Here is a 16765-nt window from a genome sequence, read left to right as displayed (position 1 = left end):
GAGGTCTGAAGCTTCCATTCTCCGATGTCATGGTCTCTAAAGCCGGGCGTGATGTTTCGCGGATATGCAGTGTGCCTTTTCTCTTGTCGTGTTCATGATGATTCGCTGCATAAGCTCCTGACGGGGTGTTCTGTACTGCGCTGTTACTTCGTTCAGATTACCTATGTGGTGTACAGATAAAACCCGACTGCGTGGTGTAATTTCCGGGACCGGCACCAGCAGCACCTGCAAACTCCTCAGCTGACCTCGACGTGATTTGAACACGCAACCTTCTGATCTGGAGTCAGACGCGCTACCGTTGCGCCACGAGGTCACTCACTACATGTACTTTTAATTCCCCCAAAGAGAACAATCAGCGTCCCTGAAAAAGTTTTTTTCATTCTCTCCTGTGAGGAGCGCCGCTCTTCCAACGAGGGTCTCTTCTTCCCAGACCACAGATTATTCTTTCCGCCCGGCTCTCTCACAGAGAGCAGAGACACCGTCTCCACTGATGTGTTTACTACATCTACAGATCTGACCCCCTACAGCCCCGATATTCCTGGACAGGATATTTACCACCAGCCTCATGAACTTCTCATCTTGACCTCTCCCAGGAGGAGCACAATTAACACAGAATCCTCTCTCCATTTAGCAAATAACACAAAACACTGTTTACCTGTCAAGACAGAAAACCAGGCTGCTCCAGGTGAGGCTTGAACTCAAAACCTCGGCATGACTCCACTGATCATGTTTTTATACAAAGCCTGAACCAAGAAAGAGATTGGAAGTCAAGAAGTTATGGTGTTGTTTTAATACTTGCCTACTCTTTCAAATTTTCGGTCAAATCTTTTATTTGGGAGTACTTTCAATTGATGTTAATCCTTGTCCCGATGCACGATTCTGGGCCATGGTGCATCTTGAATAATGTTCTTATAGGCTTCAGTTTGGAAAAGTGTGCTCTTCAGAAGCTACCGAAACCGCTAATGGTTACATAACACTTAATGCAAACGCAACGTTCGGGTTTGAAAAAGAATATTACTTGCTATGAATACAAACTCTGTTACAGGAGGCGTGTTAGGGCTATTTTAGCTTAGATCATAAATTCATCTTACATTTCTTCTCCATCTATATCAACAGCGTCATCGCTACTGAGCGCTAAAGGCAGGTACTGGCAATACAATCTTCTTTAGAAAACATTTTTCAAACTATTTCCACTACCATACGTAAAGTAAAAGATAGCGATTGCACGCAACGAATAAAATCTCTTTTCCAGGGACATTGTAGCTAGATGCACATTACAATCGAAAATGTATCAGCTTTAACATTTTCTTTTGGATCCACAGGACGATCAGCACGAGACCCAAAATATAACTGTGTTTGATTGTACAGCATAGATTGTACAGCATTTATGTTTATATTTATGTTAAAATGAAGGTAAATATATCAAAATATCAACATCCAACTTCACAGTGCTAACGCAACAATGCTTGTCAAATTCTCAAACAATTCCGCGTTGTATTTTTAACTATTTTAGCAGAGGACGCAACAGGAGTATAAATGATATCGCCCGCCAGCCCTTCAAAGATACTTTTCCATGGGTGAATATGGTTGTCTGGGGAGTTGCGGTGTTGATCACTATTGGACTTCCCCGGTCTCAAGTGTTGTTGTTGGACACGGGCAAAAGACTCGCATTTTCGGCAAATATAAAGAGGGTTAAGGTTTCGGCTTTAGCGGAGCCAGTGTTTACATTGACAATAATAAGAAGATAGTCCCTGGGTGGGCTTGAACCACCAACCTTTCAGTTAACAGCCGAACGCGCTCGCCGATTGCGCCACAGAGACTGACGAGAAAGACTCTACTCCATTCGCACCTTTCCGGTCAAAAAATAAACATTGCTTGCATTTTCTTGCCAGTCGGCAATATTCCTTCTGCTCTGATAGCCAAGAATAACATTTCATTTTTCACAAGCTGTATGAATTTCTTGAAAAACAAGTTGTTGCAGAAAGAAAATGCATTCATGCATTAAACTAAATCAAGCCCTATGCGGTTGTCCAAAATGTTATTTTCTGCACAAAAAGACAGGAAGAAAGGCACAGCTGGGATGTGGAGCCAGGATCTCCAGTTAGCGAGACAGATACTTAAAGCGACTAAGCTACGGCGCCGGGAGAATTCTCCTCTTTTACAGCCGCTTGGACACACCGCTCTGAACCATCTGCATCAGTAAGCCCTGAGTCTGCTGGCTGAGCAAGCTGCCTCCTTTACACGCAACAGGAGCCCGGACTGTAAGAGAAACGAAGAGAAATGGCTTTTATTGGGCACTTTTCATGTCCAATGCGCTTGACATCTCCCAAGGGCGGCAGAGTTCATTTACGACACTTTTCCTTTTTTCTTCTTTCTGTACTCTTTGATGAAACAAAACGAGAAATCATGTGAGGGAAAATGTCTTTTTTCATGGAGAAAACATGCACCAGGAAATGTTGTGTTTAGAAGAAGTGAGTTAACATGAAAAGTGACCTAATTTACCGGAGCAAATGCTCACCTAGCAAGATCTGCTTTATTACAAGAAAGAAGTAGAGTGAAAGACGTGATCATTTCACGCCGTTGTGGAACAAAACGCTTTTTTTTTGTCAAGACAGAAAACCAGGCTGCTCCAGGTGAGGTTTAAACTTTAAACCTCGGCATGACTCAACTGATTATGTCATTTTACTGTACATGGCCTGAACCTGGAAGAAGATTGGAAGTCAAGACGTTATGGTGTTGTTTTAATACTTTCCTACTCTTTTAATATTCAGGTTAAATCTTTTATTTTGGAGTACTTTCAATTGATATTAATCCTAGTCCCAATGAACGATTCTGGGCCATGGTGCATCTTAAATAATGTTCTTATAGGTTTCAGTTCCGAAAACAACTCAGTAGCAGGCTATGCGGAACAAGCAAACACATTAGAACTGTTGTGAATGCAGTGGAAATAATTTAGTCACTAAATAAGAAGCTTATGCACCACTCGCTTGAGAATTGTTATATTTAACAAAAATTGCTTTCCAGACACCACAACTATTCACAATAATTTTATCAATACAGGTCTGAATGAAAAGTTTATTTTTTTAATAATTAACTTTAATGTCCATCTTTATTAGTAGATGTATTACATGTACAGCCTTTAATATGCGATAGTGAATTTTCAGGTGTCCTGGGGAGGGAAGAAAACTGAAATGAAGGAAATACATATTTAAAGGGGTGTGTTCTGTCATATCTGGGCGTTTGAATAGATTTGTTGTATAAGTTATTGTGATTTCACTCTATACTTGTGTTTCTCAGGAGAAAGTCGTTACATTGATGATTTGAGGGTATAGAAAATACGTTGTGCTGTATGAGTAAATGTAAGGATATGTTGAAAAAAACGTATTGTCACCTTTGTGAACGTCATTATTAGATACCTGTTGATCATTTAGCGACCTAGGCCTCCCTCTGGACTCTGCACTGAATTGAAAGCTACAGGAGCTCCTCACTGCTTGTCCTGTATTGTTACCTGTGCTCTCGTCTACATTACCTACGTGCAGAACAGCACCAAGAACACCATAAACTTTGTGACGGAAAGTGCTTAAGAGCATGAAAAATATTGAACATTTTAAACATTCATAGAACAACTTGAAAAACTGAGGGACAAAAGACCATCTATTTTGCAGGTTCACAGTAGTTGCAAGAAAATCAGTCGCCTGACTAGGGACCTAGAGATAAAAAGTTCGATATTCTACTGACTGGGCTATTCCTGTCTACTCAGTTTCTCTCTGAAACAACATTTTTCAAGAAATACTTGCTTAAAAGTGCAGATTATTTTTTACCCAAAACTGCAAATGGAGAAAACTGACTTGTTAGAGTCTCTGTGGTACAATTGCTTAGTGCGGTCAGGTTGGGACTAAAATGATCGTAAGGTGATGGTTCAAGTGCATCCAGGCACACCTTTCTCACTGTTCCAACGTGAACATCATCTATGGAAAAAATGGCATAAAATGTTTAACAGATTATTGACCTTATTGATACTGACGTCTTACCACTTGGCCACCATGCCTGCGGTTCCGCTTACTTTCCCATCAAGGCTAGCACGTTTTTTAAAATACAAAAAAGTTAAATCTTTGAGCACAAATTGCTATGGTAGGAGGAATAAAACAAATATGACTGTTCAAATTAATTCTACTGAAACTGATTTAATCATGCAGAATCTACAACAACAAAACCATGATTCTTAACAAGGAGATACTGGGGAGCAGTGGGATTCCAACTCACGCCCTCGAAGAGACGGAGCTTTAATCCAGCTCCTTAGAGCGCTCGGCCGGGTTACCCTTGATAGTGGCTTTTCAGCACTTGTAGTCTGACTTTGTGGTGTTATGCTGCAATAGAAGAGACTGCACCTCCTTTTTCTGAGATGCTTTCTCTCACTTGGTGAAATATTCACTTCTTTGGCCTTCTGAATATAGTTCTTCTGTTAAGCAGGCTTCAGACTCTGCTTATAGCGCCCATGCAGAGATTTTATTTTTACAGGAAGACTCATTCTGAAACGTATCTCTGTAGTTTTAGAAAAGCTTTGAACAGCGTATTTTATACAATGCACAAACAGTATTCTAATTTCACATGGCAGATCTGTGCAGCAATCGTACTTGATTTGACTGTGATTCTTAAATACTTCTAGCAAACATATTCAGGTTTCCTTGAACCTTTAATAAAAAAAATTACTTTGCAATGTTCCGCAGATGTGCAGTGTGCCTTTCCTCTTGTCGTATTCAAGAGTACTCACTGCGGGAGCTCCTCACTGCGTGTCCTTTACTCTACTGTGATTTCTTTTAATTTATGTACGTGGAGTGTGGTGAGAAGATCACCTTGAACATTTTCGGTTTGTGAAAGGAAACACTAAAGAAAATAGAAGTGATGAACATTTAAAATAACCACAGTACAGCTAGAAGAGGGAAAGATAAAAGACGATTTAGAATGACATTCACAATAGATTGAAGAACAGCACAACCGCCCAAACAGGGACTTGAACCCTGGACCCTCAGATTAAAAGTCTGATGCGCTACCAACTGAGCTATCTGGGCTCTAAAAAAATGAAGACACTGCCGGGATCCTCGCAAATCAGATGTCTCTTCTTGTGCCGAAGTGCAGTCATACCTGACACATCTGGAATGGCCACTGACAGACTTTATCCAGAAGTGACGGCACAACTCCCAGTAGAATGAGAGAGAAATACAGAACGACACAAGGAGTCAAGGGGCTCCCACAATCCATCTTTCCTCACATTACTGATTTTTTCACTATGAATTTGACCTTTTCACATTTAATAAGATCTTTTAATCAACAACATTTAGGAAACAAAACACATTTTTGGAACAATAATAAAAAAAAAAAACTTTCAATGTCTTGGTTGTATAAGTGTGCACACCCTTTATAAAGGGGGTAGCAACTGTGCTGAAATTTAACCAGTCACATTCCAGATCATGTACAAAGGTTATTTGCCTTTGCCAGACATCAATTGTATTGATTCTTATTAGTCCTATTTAATATCAGCTGATCACATATAACTAACCAATCTCGGAGAATGTACCTTCATACTGCACAGCGGAACAGGAAGAGAAATCCGACCGCTGATTATCACCAAAGAATGTCGTTACAAATTATCTGCGGAGTTCTTTTACGTATCCGGCCACCTCTTTCCTTCCTACTTTGCAGTGAGCACAATTCTTTCAGTTTCTTCTCTTGTATTTTCCTTGCTATTTTACTGTCCCTTTCCCCCATGTGGAGATGGATCCACAACCGAAACCCTGTTTGCAGCCTGTGTTTCTGCAGCATCAGTCTGTATGAGGAGAGGGTGTTAAACAGCTCCAGCGGCGCAGTCGGTCAGCGCCCATTGCTTATACAGCAATGCACAGCAAAGTCATGCTGAGGTTGTGAGTTTGAGCCTCAACTGGAGCAGTGTGGCCTGTGTATTTAGCTACTTGTTAAGGATTCAGCCAGTGAAACCGAAACCAAGTAATAAATCCACTTGCAGGAGCCGATAGAGACAAGTCGTGATCCAAATACCTTAGACGAAGGAGAGAGCCGAGAGTCCAGGGGAAGCCAGTGATCTAAACTGAGAGAGAGCAACCGAAGCCGAGCCATAATCCAAAAAACGTAGTAAGAGGGGAGAAACCAAAGTCGGAACCTGAACAGTACGAAGAGGTAGAAGGCGTAGCACAACTAAGTCGCTCGAAAGGAAAACCAATACTGAGCAAAGAGGTAGGGAAAGACTAGTGCTTAAATATAAGATGAGACGAAGGTGTGGTGGTGAAAGCGTACACTGATAGGTAGACCAATGAACTAAGACTACGCCTACTTCTGCCTCTTTCGTTGCCGGGAGGCAGGGATCGTAACACATGGTTCTAGTGTTACTACTGCTACTACAGCTACTACTACTGCTGCTGAAACAACTGCAACTAATACAATTTTACAGCTACTCCTAATGCTACTACTAATGTTTCTGAAGCTACTAGTAGTACTGTTACTGCTACTAATACTGCTGCTACTGACACAACTGCTACTACCACTACTACCATTATTACTACGACCATGACTTCAGATTCTAATACTAATTCTGATACTAATACTCCTGCTACTATTACTGCTGTCATTACTACTAATAGTGATAAAAACAGAGCACTCACAGCTTTGTAGACATTGGTCTGGACTCTAGAAAGTGATTCCATTTGCAAGCAGCTCTGGACCTCAACACCTGTTGATGGGTCACTTCTATCAGACACAACATTGGAGCCCAACCCACCTACACACATTTACACACACTGACAGATATACCTACACACTCACACACATTCACACACACAGACACTACACATACTGACTAACACCATACACATTTATACACACAATCAGACACATACATGCACAAATACAAACTAGCACACATTCACAGACACACACATACTGTAGACACTACACTCAGAGATACACACCCACACACTGATACGCACACATTAACTCATAACTACAAATACACTATAAATAACACTAATACAAATACCACTAATATTGCAACAGTAACACTATCACTAAGACTTACACTATCATCCTAACACTGACACAAAATACTACTACACTAATAATACTAATAATAACAGTAATGTTATCACTAAAACTAACATGACTACTAGTGTAAATAATTTAACCTTATCTCTGTAATTATCACTAATATTAACAGGAATACAAGCATTAAAACAATCAATAGCACTATCATCATTAATACTCACATGAAAACTATCATTAATATTAAAACTACCGATTGTACTCACACTAATATTAACATGAAGACACTAATATTAGTATTAGTAGCTGTCCGTGACGTCACACCGCTCTTTGTGACGAAGGCGAGACACCTAGCCGTGGGCAGTGACATGGCGCCTGTTGCTGTGGTAACCATACTGATGATTTGTAAACAGTGGGAAAATGCATTTAAACTGTTACCTACACAAATTTATCAACTTGGAACATAATTTTTAAGCTCTAGCATACAATTCCTAAACAAACATTTGAATAATAATTCTTTAATTTCAGATTGAACATTATTAACACTAAAGGCACTATGGTAATTGATCGATACAGGCTCTATTGACTGTTTTCTAGATATTAAAAACAGGGTCAAAACGGGAAAAGTATTAGTACTCACCAATCCATGAAGTTAATCGATTATTCTACGGTTCTTCAGTTGAATTAATTAGTTGTCGATAGATAAGTGATCAATAACTCTCCTCCGTGCGCTCCGCTCGCCTCCCGCAGTCTCGCTCTCTGATCCTGGTGCTCTGGCTGGTGTCCATGACGTCACAGCACTCTTTCTGACGGAGCAGACATGTCTCTGCTGGAGGAGACTCCTGTCCGGAGCCCAGGGGGCTTTTCATACAGATATAAACTCTCCAATAATAAAGGCGATTCGTAATAGCTGGAAATGGAGAGCTACGAACCAAGGAATAAAATTCATTAAACCAAAAAAAATAGTTTACTTCACAGACTAAAATAATTGTATAGCATACTCCCGGAGAGGAGAAGAGAAAGGGCACAAGTCCCTGTAATGAGCTCTTTTAAGCATTTTAAACGAATCTCCACAGAATAGAAGCCAGGAGGATCAGACACCTGATCCTGAAGGTTGAAGAGTATCTCCTGGTTTTATTTCCACCCGAGCTCTCAGCTCCTCAGCCGGTTTGATGATTTAATTAACTGTATAACTGTTATCAGACTCTGTTTAACTGTATATTTATAAGACAGTCTGCGAGAGATGTGTGGGAGACGCTGTATCCCAGGGCTGGTGTGGAATCACACACAGACAGGTCTTCTGTGTGATCTGAGTCCCACTGCTCAGAGCTACAGACTGGTCAACTGGTCACTCTTGTAGACACAACCATTGGTCTGCTGCTGCTGAGAATCATAATACCACTGGTAAGAGTGGCAATACTCACAACCAATTAATTCAACTGAAGAACCATAGAATCATCGATTAACTTCACTGATTGGTGAGAATGAATTATTTTCCCATTTTGACCCTGTTTTTAATATCTAGAATACAATTCAACTGAAGAACTCAGATTGTCAGGATAAAGAGAAGGATGGAGATGAGCTTCTGTCTGTTCAGGAGGTAGGAGTTTTGGTAAAGTACAGAGGGTTCCAATGCTCTGTGTGTGAGTCTGAGCTGTGAATCTGACTGAGAGGAGATACATTTTTTTTATTCTGCCTGTGAGAAGTCTTTTCCTTTGCCAATCAATGTTACATCCCATTCAGATACTCTGCACAGACTGTCAGAGTGAGAGAAAAGGAGAGAGAGATGGACAGATAAGAGCACACACAGCGAGAGAGACAGGAAGTGGGAGAGAGAGGAGAAGGAGCAGGAAGACAGTGCGGGTGTTCAACCACACTGTGACCACAGGAGACAGGAGGCTTTTCTCAGCTGCTGAGGAGCTCAGGGCTCATGGCCACTCAGGCTCAGAGGCTCTGGCAGCAGTCAGGTCTGGGAGCTTCTCCTCATACTGACTCTGGAGCTCTAAGAGTCAGCCTCCATTCTGAAAGGAATAGCCCCTCCTGTTCAGCGCTGAGAGACACACTGAGAGAGCTGTTAGAGCCCTGAGACAGCTGTGTGGGTAGAAGACCTGTCACCCTGTAGAGCTCTGAACACTGGGCTCCCCTGTGTGCCTCACTGTACAGGAACAGAGCTCTGACTGGACTCCCCGTGTGTCTCTGTACAGCACTAGAGCTCTGAGCACTGGGCTCCACTGTGTGTCTCACTGTACAGCAATAGAGCTCTGACTGGACTCCCTGTGTGTCTCTGTACAGCGCTGTATTCCTGTATACCTCATCACACTGCACTGCACAAACCACAAACTCACTGCACAGTCTGACCTGCAGTTCCAGTAAAGCTCTGTCGAAACAGGCCCATTTCCTAAAGACAGGGGAGTGAAGAGATAGTGCAGTTTTACTGAAGATAATATGTCCCTCTCTAAAAATATGCTTTCATATCATTATATGACATTTTTTCATGCTAGCCCAGCAGGAATTGTGGCCTTAAATCACAGATGTTCAGCTGTATTAACAAGAACTGATAGTTTCTAGTTAATAATTTTGTTGTTTTTTAATACTTTGAAACAGACTCCTGCTCTTCTGCTCCTGTAGTTATTATGGTGAAGCTGCAACAAATACTACTGCTGCTATTACTACCACTAATACTGCTACTACAACTATGACAGCTACTACTACTGCTGCCACTGATACAACAGCAACTAGTGATATTTTACTACTACTACTAAAGCTACTAGTACTACTGTTTCTTTTTGTTGTTTGACTCCTGCTCTTCTGCTCCTGCTGCTGCAATTATTAAAGTGAGGCTCCAACACAGCTCTACTATATTGTTGAACTAAAGATTTTAAATACAGCATAACTACTACTACTATTGTTACTATTGCTCATGGTTCTAGTGTTACTACTGCTACTACAGCTACTCCTAATGCTACTACTAATGTTTCTAAAGCTACTAGTAGTACTGTTACTGCTACTAATACTGCTGCCACTGAAACAACTGCTACTACCACTACTACCATTACTACTACGACCATGACTTCAGATTCTAATACTAATTCTGATACTAATACTCCTGCTACTATTACTGCTGTCATTACTACTAATAGTGATAAAAACAGAGCACTCACAGCTCTGTAGACATTGGTCTGGACTCTAGAAAGTGATTCCATTTGCAAGCAGCTCTGGACCTCAACACCTGCTGATGGGTCACTTCTATCAGACACAACATTGGAGCCCAAGCCCACCTACACACATTTACACACACTGACAGATATACCTACACACTCACACACATTCACACACACAGACACTACACATACTGACTAACACCATACACATTTATACACACAATCAGACACATACATGCACAAATACAAACTAGCACACGTTCACAGACACACACATACTGTAGACACTACACTCAGAGATACACACTCACACACTGATACGCACACATTTACAGAATCACACATAGACAGTACACATACTCACAGACACAAACTCACACAATGATGGACACCACTCTTACCTACAGTTACACTATAACAAACACTAACAAAAATACCAGTAACACTATCACTATGACTAACACTATCATTATTACTAACAATAACACAAAGTTACTACTACACTACTAATACTTATAATAACAGTAATGCTACCACTAAAACTAACATGACTACTAGTGCAAATAGTCTAACAGTAAATCTATAATAAGCACTAATATTACATGAATACTAGCATTACAACTATCAGTAGCGCTATCATTATTAATACTCACATGAACACTAGCATTAATATTAAAACTACCAGTTGTACTCTCACTAATATTAACAGGAATACACTAGCATTAGTATTAGTAGCTGTCCGTAACGTCACACTGCTCTTTGTGACGAAGGCGAGACGCCTAGCAGGGCACAGTGACGTGGCGCGTGGCGCGTGTCGCCATGGTTACCATTCTTATGATTTGTAAACAAACGGAAAATGCATTTCAACTGTTACTTAAACAAATTTATCAACTTGGAATATAATTCTCTAGCTCTAGGATAAAATTCCTAAATAATAATTTGAATAACCATTTTTTAATTTCGGATTGAACATTATTAACACTAAACGCACTATGGTACTGTAATTGATCGATCCAGGCGGTATTGACCGTTTTCTAGATATTTAAAACAGGGTCAAGAACGGGAAAAGAATCAGTACTCACCAATCAGTGAAGTTAATCGTTAATTCTATGGTTCTTCAGTTGAATTAATAGGTTGTCGCTAGATAAGTGATCAATAACTCTCCGCAGTGCGGTCCGCGCGCCTCCCGCGGTCTCGCTCTCTGATCCCGGCGCTCTGGCTGGTGTCTCTGACGTCACAGTGCTCTTTCTAAAATATATAACATCTCCAAAAAAAACACACCGGGCTTTGAAGAGAGGCGATTCATAACAGCTGGAGAAGGTGTAATATTTGTGTGCGTCAGCAGTGAAACTGCATGTTGATTGATGGAGGGCTGAGCGGGGAATAACGGTTGCTCAGGGTCACAGGTCATAGTGAATTTAGGAGCTAACTGGTTCAGAGTTACAGGTGAAATAATAAAGAGTTTCTTCGAGTGTCAAATCTTCGTCCTGGGTTCTTCATTTTTACACTATACGTGTACGAGAAACAAGACAGTGTGTGTGTGTGCCCTGGTGATTCTGGGAGACAGATCGAACCTGGGCTAAAAGAGAGGGGACTTAGCTCTCTTCCATTTGCTAGTTCAAAGTTGTACAACCCATTTGTATCTGCTAGATGGCACAGTCGTCGTGCACAAAGAACGCTTTGAAAAGCATCAAAAGCAAGTCATTCCGAGTTGGTCGTTTCTGTTTTCGAAATGCTGAATTGCTGCGAAATGCTGAAATGATCTCACGGCTCCTCGGTTGTCATTTCTGCTCCGTAAAGGAATCACAGCACGCGTCACCTTCCAGCACGATGGGTCGGGACACGATGCCGGGGGTCGGAGAGAGCGATGTCTTCCTCGTTAGTATAGTGGCAAGTATCCCTGCCTGTCACGCGGGAGACCGGGGTTCGATTCCCCGACGGGGAGTAGCTTTTCTTTTACCTCCTTAGAGAAAGGACTGCCTTTCACTTCTCTGTTTTCTTTCACAGCGTCGTGCACCTTTTCATTGCTCTCGCTTTCAGAGCCTCCGCACGGCACACGACTCGACATCAGGAAGCACATTGAAGTGAAAGCAGGGAGCGCTGCGACATGCACTGTGCAGATCCCGCCACACTAAGAGGTGAGTGGGTCTGTTCGATGCACAAAGAATGCTTTGATAAGCGTCAAAGGCAAGTCATTCCGAGTTGGTGGTTTGTGTTTTCTGTTCAGACGCGAAATGCTGAAATGATCTCTCGGCTCCTCGGTTGTCATTTCTGCTACGTAAAGGAATCACAGCACGCGTCGGCTTCCAGCACGGTGGGTCGGACACGATGCCGGGGGTCGGAGAGAGCGATGTCTTCATCGTTAGTATAGGACCTGTCACCTGTCCCCACCTGTCACGCGGGAGACCGGGGTACATCAGGACGCGCATTGAAGTGAAAGCAGGATGCGCTGCGACATGCACTGTGCAGATCCCGCCACACTAAGAGGTGAGTGGGTCTGTTCGATCACAGAGCTAGGCGAATCCCCAATCCCCTTTTGTGCGTGGCGACAAAAGAAGTCCGTTTCCGCCCGGTTTCGAACCGGGGACCTTTCGCGTGTGAGGCGAACGTGAGAACCACTACACTACGGAAACGGTGGTAAGATGTGCCCAGCGGCCCAGTGCTGAGCTTCGCCAATGCGATTCAGCTGCTTCCAGTGCCTTTATTGGAGTGCGCTGATGGACCGTGCTCTCTCTCCAGAGACTAGCACGCCTGTCATGGACGGAGCAGGAAAGGCGGCGCCACATTCTACAGCCCTCTCCACGCAATCAACGAAATCGGGCTACTGAAGTGGAGAAAATCGCCTCTCCAGAAAGTGCAAATATCATCTTGGAGAGTATAAATCCTATTGCCGAAGGTCAGCCCTGTCTACCAGAGTAACCCTCCCACCTCCTGCAGCGATGATCAGCTCGTCTCACACGCGAGAAGTTTTGGCTGTAACAAGCGCCCCCTCTTCTCGCACGTTTTGCACGTTCGAGCGGCTCCTTCGGACACGGTGCTGATCTTTTGGAAAGCAGGAGGCAAAACTGACACGTTCTCATACCGGGAGTCGAACCCGGGCCGCCTGGGTGAAAACCAGGAAGCCTAACCGCTAGACCATATGGCAGCAAACAACCATACTGTTCCCGGCATCATGCAAGCAAACTACATAAATATGAGAAAACACGCAAGAGAGTTGTCACTCAGAGTGTCGAAGGGTCGATGTATACTGGGACTCAGTTGAAATGCAACGTCAGGACTTTTCCGAATTATGTCACACGAAGAGAGCACAGCCTTTTCCGCCCTGCCACGTGTGTATCGGTAACTCGCTGTGATCGTATAGTGATCAGTACTTTGCGTTGTGGCCACAGCAACCCCGGTTTGAATCCAGGTCACGGCAAAATAGTGGCGTCTGCTTTTACTACTTGCACGAATGAAGGCAAAAAAAAAGCCAATCGATGTGAACGAACGGCGCTTTACAGAGGAGTACTGCCTGACTGGATCGTTGATGAACGACAGAGGCCACTCCGACCTCTTCTCGGTTTTCTTCAATGACTTACTAAGGATCTTCTTCACATTCGCCCATGCAGGGGAAGCCAGTTACACCAAAGCAAACGCAGGAAAGTGCATTTCAAGCAGAGACCAGGAGGGACTTGTTTACACCGAGAGTGGTCGGAGAATGGAACAATCACAGCTCTCCGCCGCCCCAGGCTTCCGCTCGATAAGCTGCTGGACACACCCGCCCCCCTCACACAGACCGTGGAAAAGCCCCCGAGTGGGAGGGCTCTCTCTTCCTCCCAGGAGCTCTTGGGCACGACACACAGACAGGGCACGGGGAGCCGCCGCCTGCAAACACTAAACCTCCTGTCCCAGCCTGAGGAACAGACAGTGAGCCTGTCTCTCAATAATAATAATCCAGTGTGTGATCTCCTGTCTTAGCCTGAGGAACAGACAGGGAGCCTGTCTCTCAATAATAATAACCTAGTGTGGAATGTCCTGTCCCAGCCTGAGGAACAGACAGTGAGCATGTCTCTCAATAATAATAGAACAGTATGTGATCTCCAGTCCCAGCAAGAGGAACAGACACTGTATTATTAGTATTGAGATACAGACTCACTGTGTGATCTCCTGTCCCAGCCTGGGGAGCACTGAGGCTGTCTCTCAATACTAATAATACAGTGTGTGATATCCTGCTCCAGCCTAAGAAACAGACAGTGAGCCTTTCTCTCAATAATAATAATACAGTGTGTGATTTCCTGTCCCAGCCTGGGGAACAGTGAGCCAGATACTCAATAATAATAATACAGTGTGTGATCTCCTGTCCCAGCCTGGGAAATAGTGAGTCAGACTCTCAATAATTATAATACAGTGTGATCTACTGTCCCAGCCTGAGGAACAGTGAGTTTATCTGGCAATAATAATACAGTGTGTGATCTTCTTTCCCAGCATGAGGAACAGATAGTGAACCTGTCTCTAAATAATAATAATAATACAGTGTGTGATCTCCTGTCCCAGCCTGGGAAATAGTGAGTCAGACTCTCAATAATTATAATACAGTGTGATCTTCTTTCCCAGCATGAGGAACAGATAGTGAACCTGTCTCTAAATAATAATAATAATACAGTGTGTGATCTCCTGTCCCAGCCTGAGGAACAGTGAGTTTATCTGTCAATAATAATAATACAGTGTGATCTCCTGTCCCAGCATGAGGAACAGTGAGCTTGTCTCTCAATAATAATAATACAGTATGATCTCCTGTCCCAGCCTGAGAAACAGTGAGCCTGTCTCTCAATAATAATACAGTATGTGATGTCCTGTCTCAGCCTGAGGAACAGAGAGTAAGCCAAGTCTCTCAATAATAATAATTCAGTGTGGGATCTCCTGTCCCAGTCTGATGAACAGACAGTGAGCCTCTCTCTCAATACAGCCTGGGGAACAGTGTGCCAGACTCTCAATAATATTAATAATAATAATACAGTGTGATCTACTGTCCCAGCCTGAGGAACAGACAGTGAGCCTGTCTCTAAATAACAATAATACAGTGTGGGATCTCCTGTCCCAGCCTGGGGAACAGTGAGCCAGACTCTTAATCATAATAATAATACAGTGTGATCTACTGTCCCAGCCTGAGGAACAGACAGTAAGTTTGTCTCTCAATAATAATATAGTGTTATCTCCTCTCCCAGCCTGGGGAACAGACAGTGAGCCTGTCTCTCAATAATAATAATACAGTGTATGATCTCCTGTCCCAGCCTGAGGAACAGACAGTGAGACTTTCTCTCAATAATAATAATACTATGTGAGCTCCTGACCCAGCCTGGGGAACATACAGTGAGCCTGTCTCTCTATAATAATAATTCAGTGTGGGATCTCCTGTCCAGCTCTGAGGAACAGACAGTGAGCCTGTCTCTAAATAATAATAATAATACAGTGTGTGATCCTCTGTCCCAGCCTGAGGAACAGACAGTGAGCCTGTCTCTCAATAATAATAATACAGTGTGTGATCTCCAGTCCTAGCCTGAGGAACAGTGAGCCTGTCAATCAATAATAATACAGTATGGGATGTCCTGTCTCAGCTTGAGGAACAGAGAGTAAGCCTGTCTCTCAATAATAATAATACAGTGTGGGATCTCCTGTCCCAGCCTGGGGAACAGTGAGCCAGACTCTAAATAATATTAATAATAATAATACAGTGTGGGATCTCCTGTCCCAGCCTGAGGTACAGACAGTGAGCCTGTCTCTCAATTATAATATAGTGTGTGACCACCTGTCCCAGACTGAGGAAAAGACAGTGAGTCTGTCTCTAAATAATAATAATACAGTGTGGGATCTTCTGTCCCAGCCTCGGGAACAGTGAGCCAGACTCTCAATAATAATAATACAGTGTGATCTACTGTCCCAGCCTGAGGAACAGACAGTGAGTTTGTCTCTAAATAATAATACAGTGCGTTATCTCTTGTCCCAGCCTGGGGAGCAGACAGTGAGCCTGTCTCTCAATAATAATAATACAGTGTGTGATCTCCTGTCCCAGCCTGAGGAACAGACAGTGAGCCTGTCTCTCAGTAATAATAATACAGTGTGTGATCTACTGTCCCAGCCCAACCGAAGACACAGTGAGCCTGTCTCTCAATAATAATAATACAGTGTGTGATCTCCTGTTCCAGTTTGGGAAACAGAAAGTAAGCCTGTCTCTTAGTAATAATAATATAGTGTGTGATCCACTGTCCCAGCTTGAGGAACAGACAGTGAGCCTGTCTCTAAATAACAATAATACAGTGTGGGATCTCCTGTCCCAGCCTGAGGAACAGTGAGTAGTCCTAATAGTTACCGCTTTCCTGATTTATCTCAGCAGCTTTTATTTCGCCTGAAGCGCAAGCAACTTGTGAGAACAGGTTGGGTTTGCTGTGCTCAACTGGCTCGGCGTCTTCGTGTCGTAGCGCCGCAACGGTGTGTTTTCCTTCCTTCTCTTTTCAGCCCGGAAGAAACATTTTACTTGTTCCTTTTGTAGCCCACGCATGCCGACGCCTGTGTTGTGTTGT

General features: G+C 43.0%; 1 protein-coding gene and 2 non-coding genes across 3 annotated transcripts in view; all 3 read right to left on the bottom strand.

Moving 5' to 3' along the window:
- Positions 1 to 16765, bottom strand: part of LOC148812526 (uncharacterized) — a 140764-nt gene that overhangs the window by 56615 nt on the left and 67384 nt on the right. The window lies entirely within an intron of this gene.
- On the bottom strand, positions 242 to 313 carry trnaw-cca (transfer RNA tryptophan (anticodon CCA)). Its single transcript has one exon. It is a non-coding gene; the product is annotated as a tRNA-Trp (tRNA).
- On the bottom strand, positions 1747 to 1820 carry trnan-guu (transfer RNA asparagine (anticodon GUU)). Its single transcript has one exon. It is a non-coding gene; the product is annotated as a tRNA-Asn (tRNA).

Source organism: Atractosteus spatula (genome assembly GCF_055471065.1).
Source record: "Atractosteus spatula isolate fAtrSpa1 chromosome 10 unlocalized genomic scaffold, fAtrSpa1.hap1 SUPER_10_unloc_2, whole genome shotgun sequence".
Taxonomy (NCBI): domain Eukaryota; kingdom Metazoa; phylum Chordata; class Actinopteri; order Semionotiformes; family Lepisosteidae; genus Atractosteus; species Atractosteus spatula.
The sequence above is the reverse complement of the archived record's forward strand: the minus strand, read 5'-3'. Positions and strand labels throughout refer to the sequence as shown.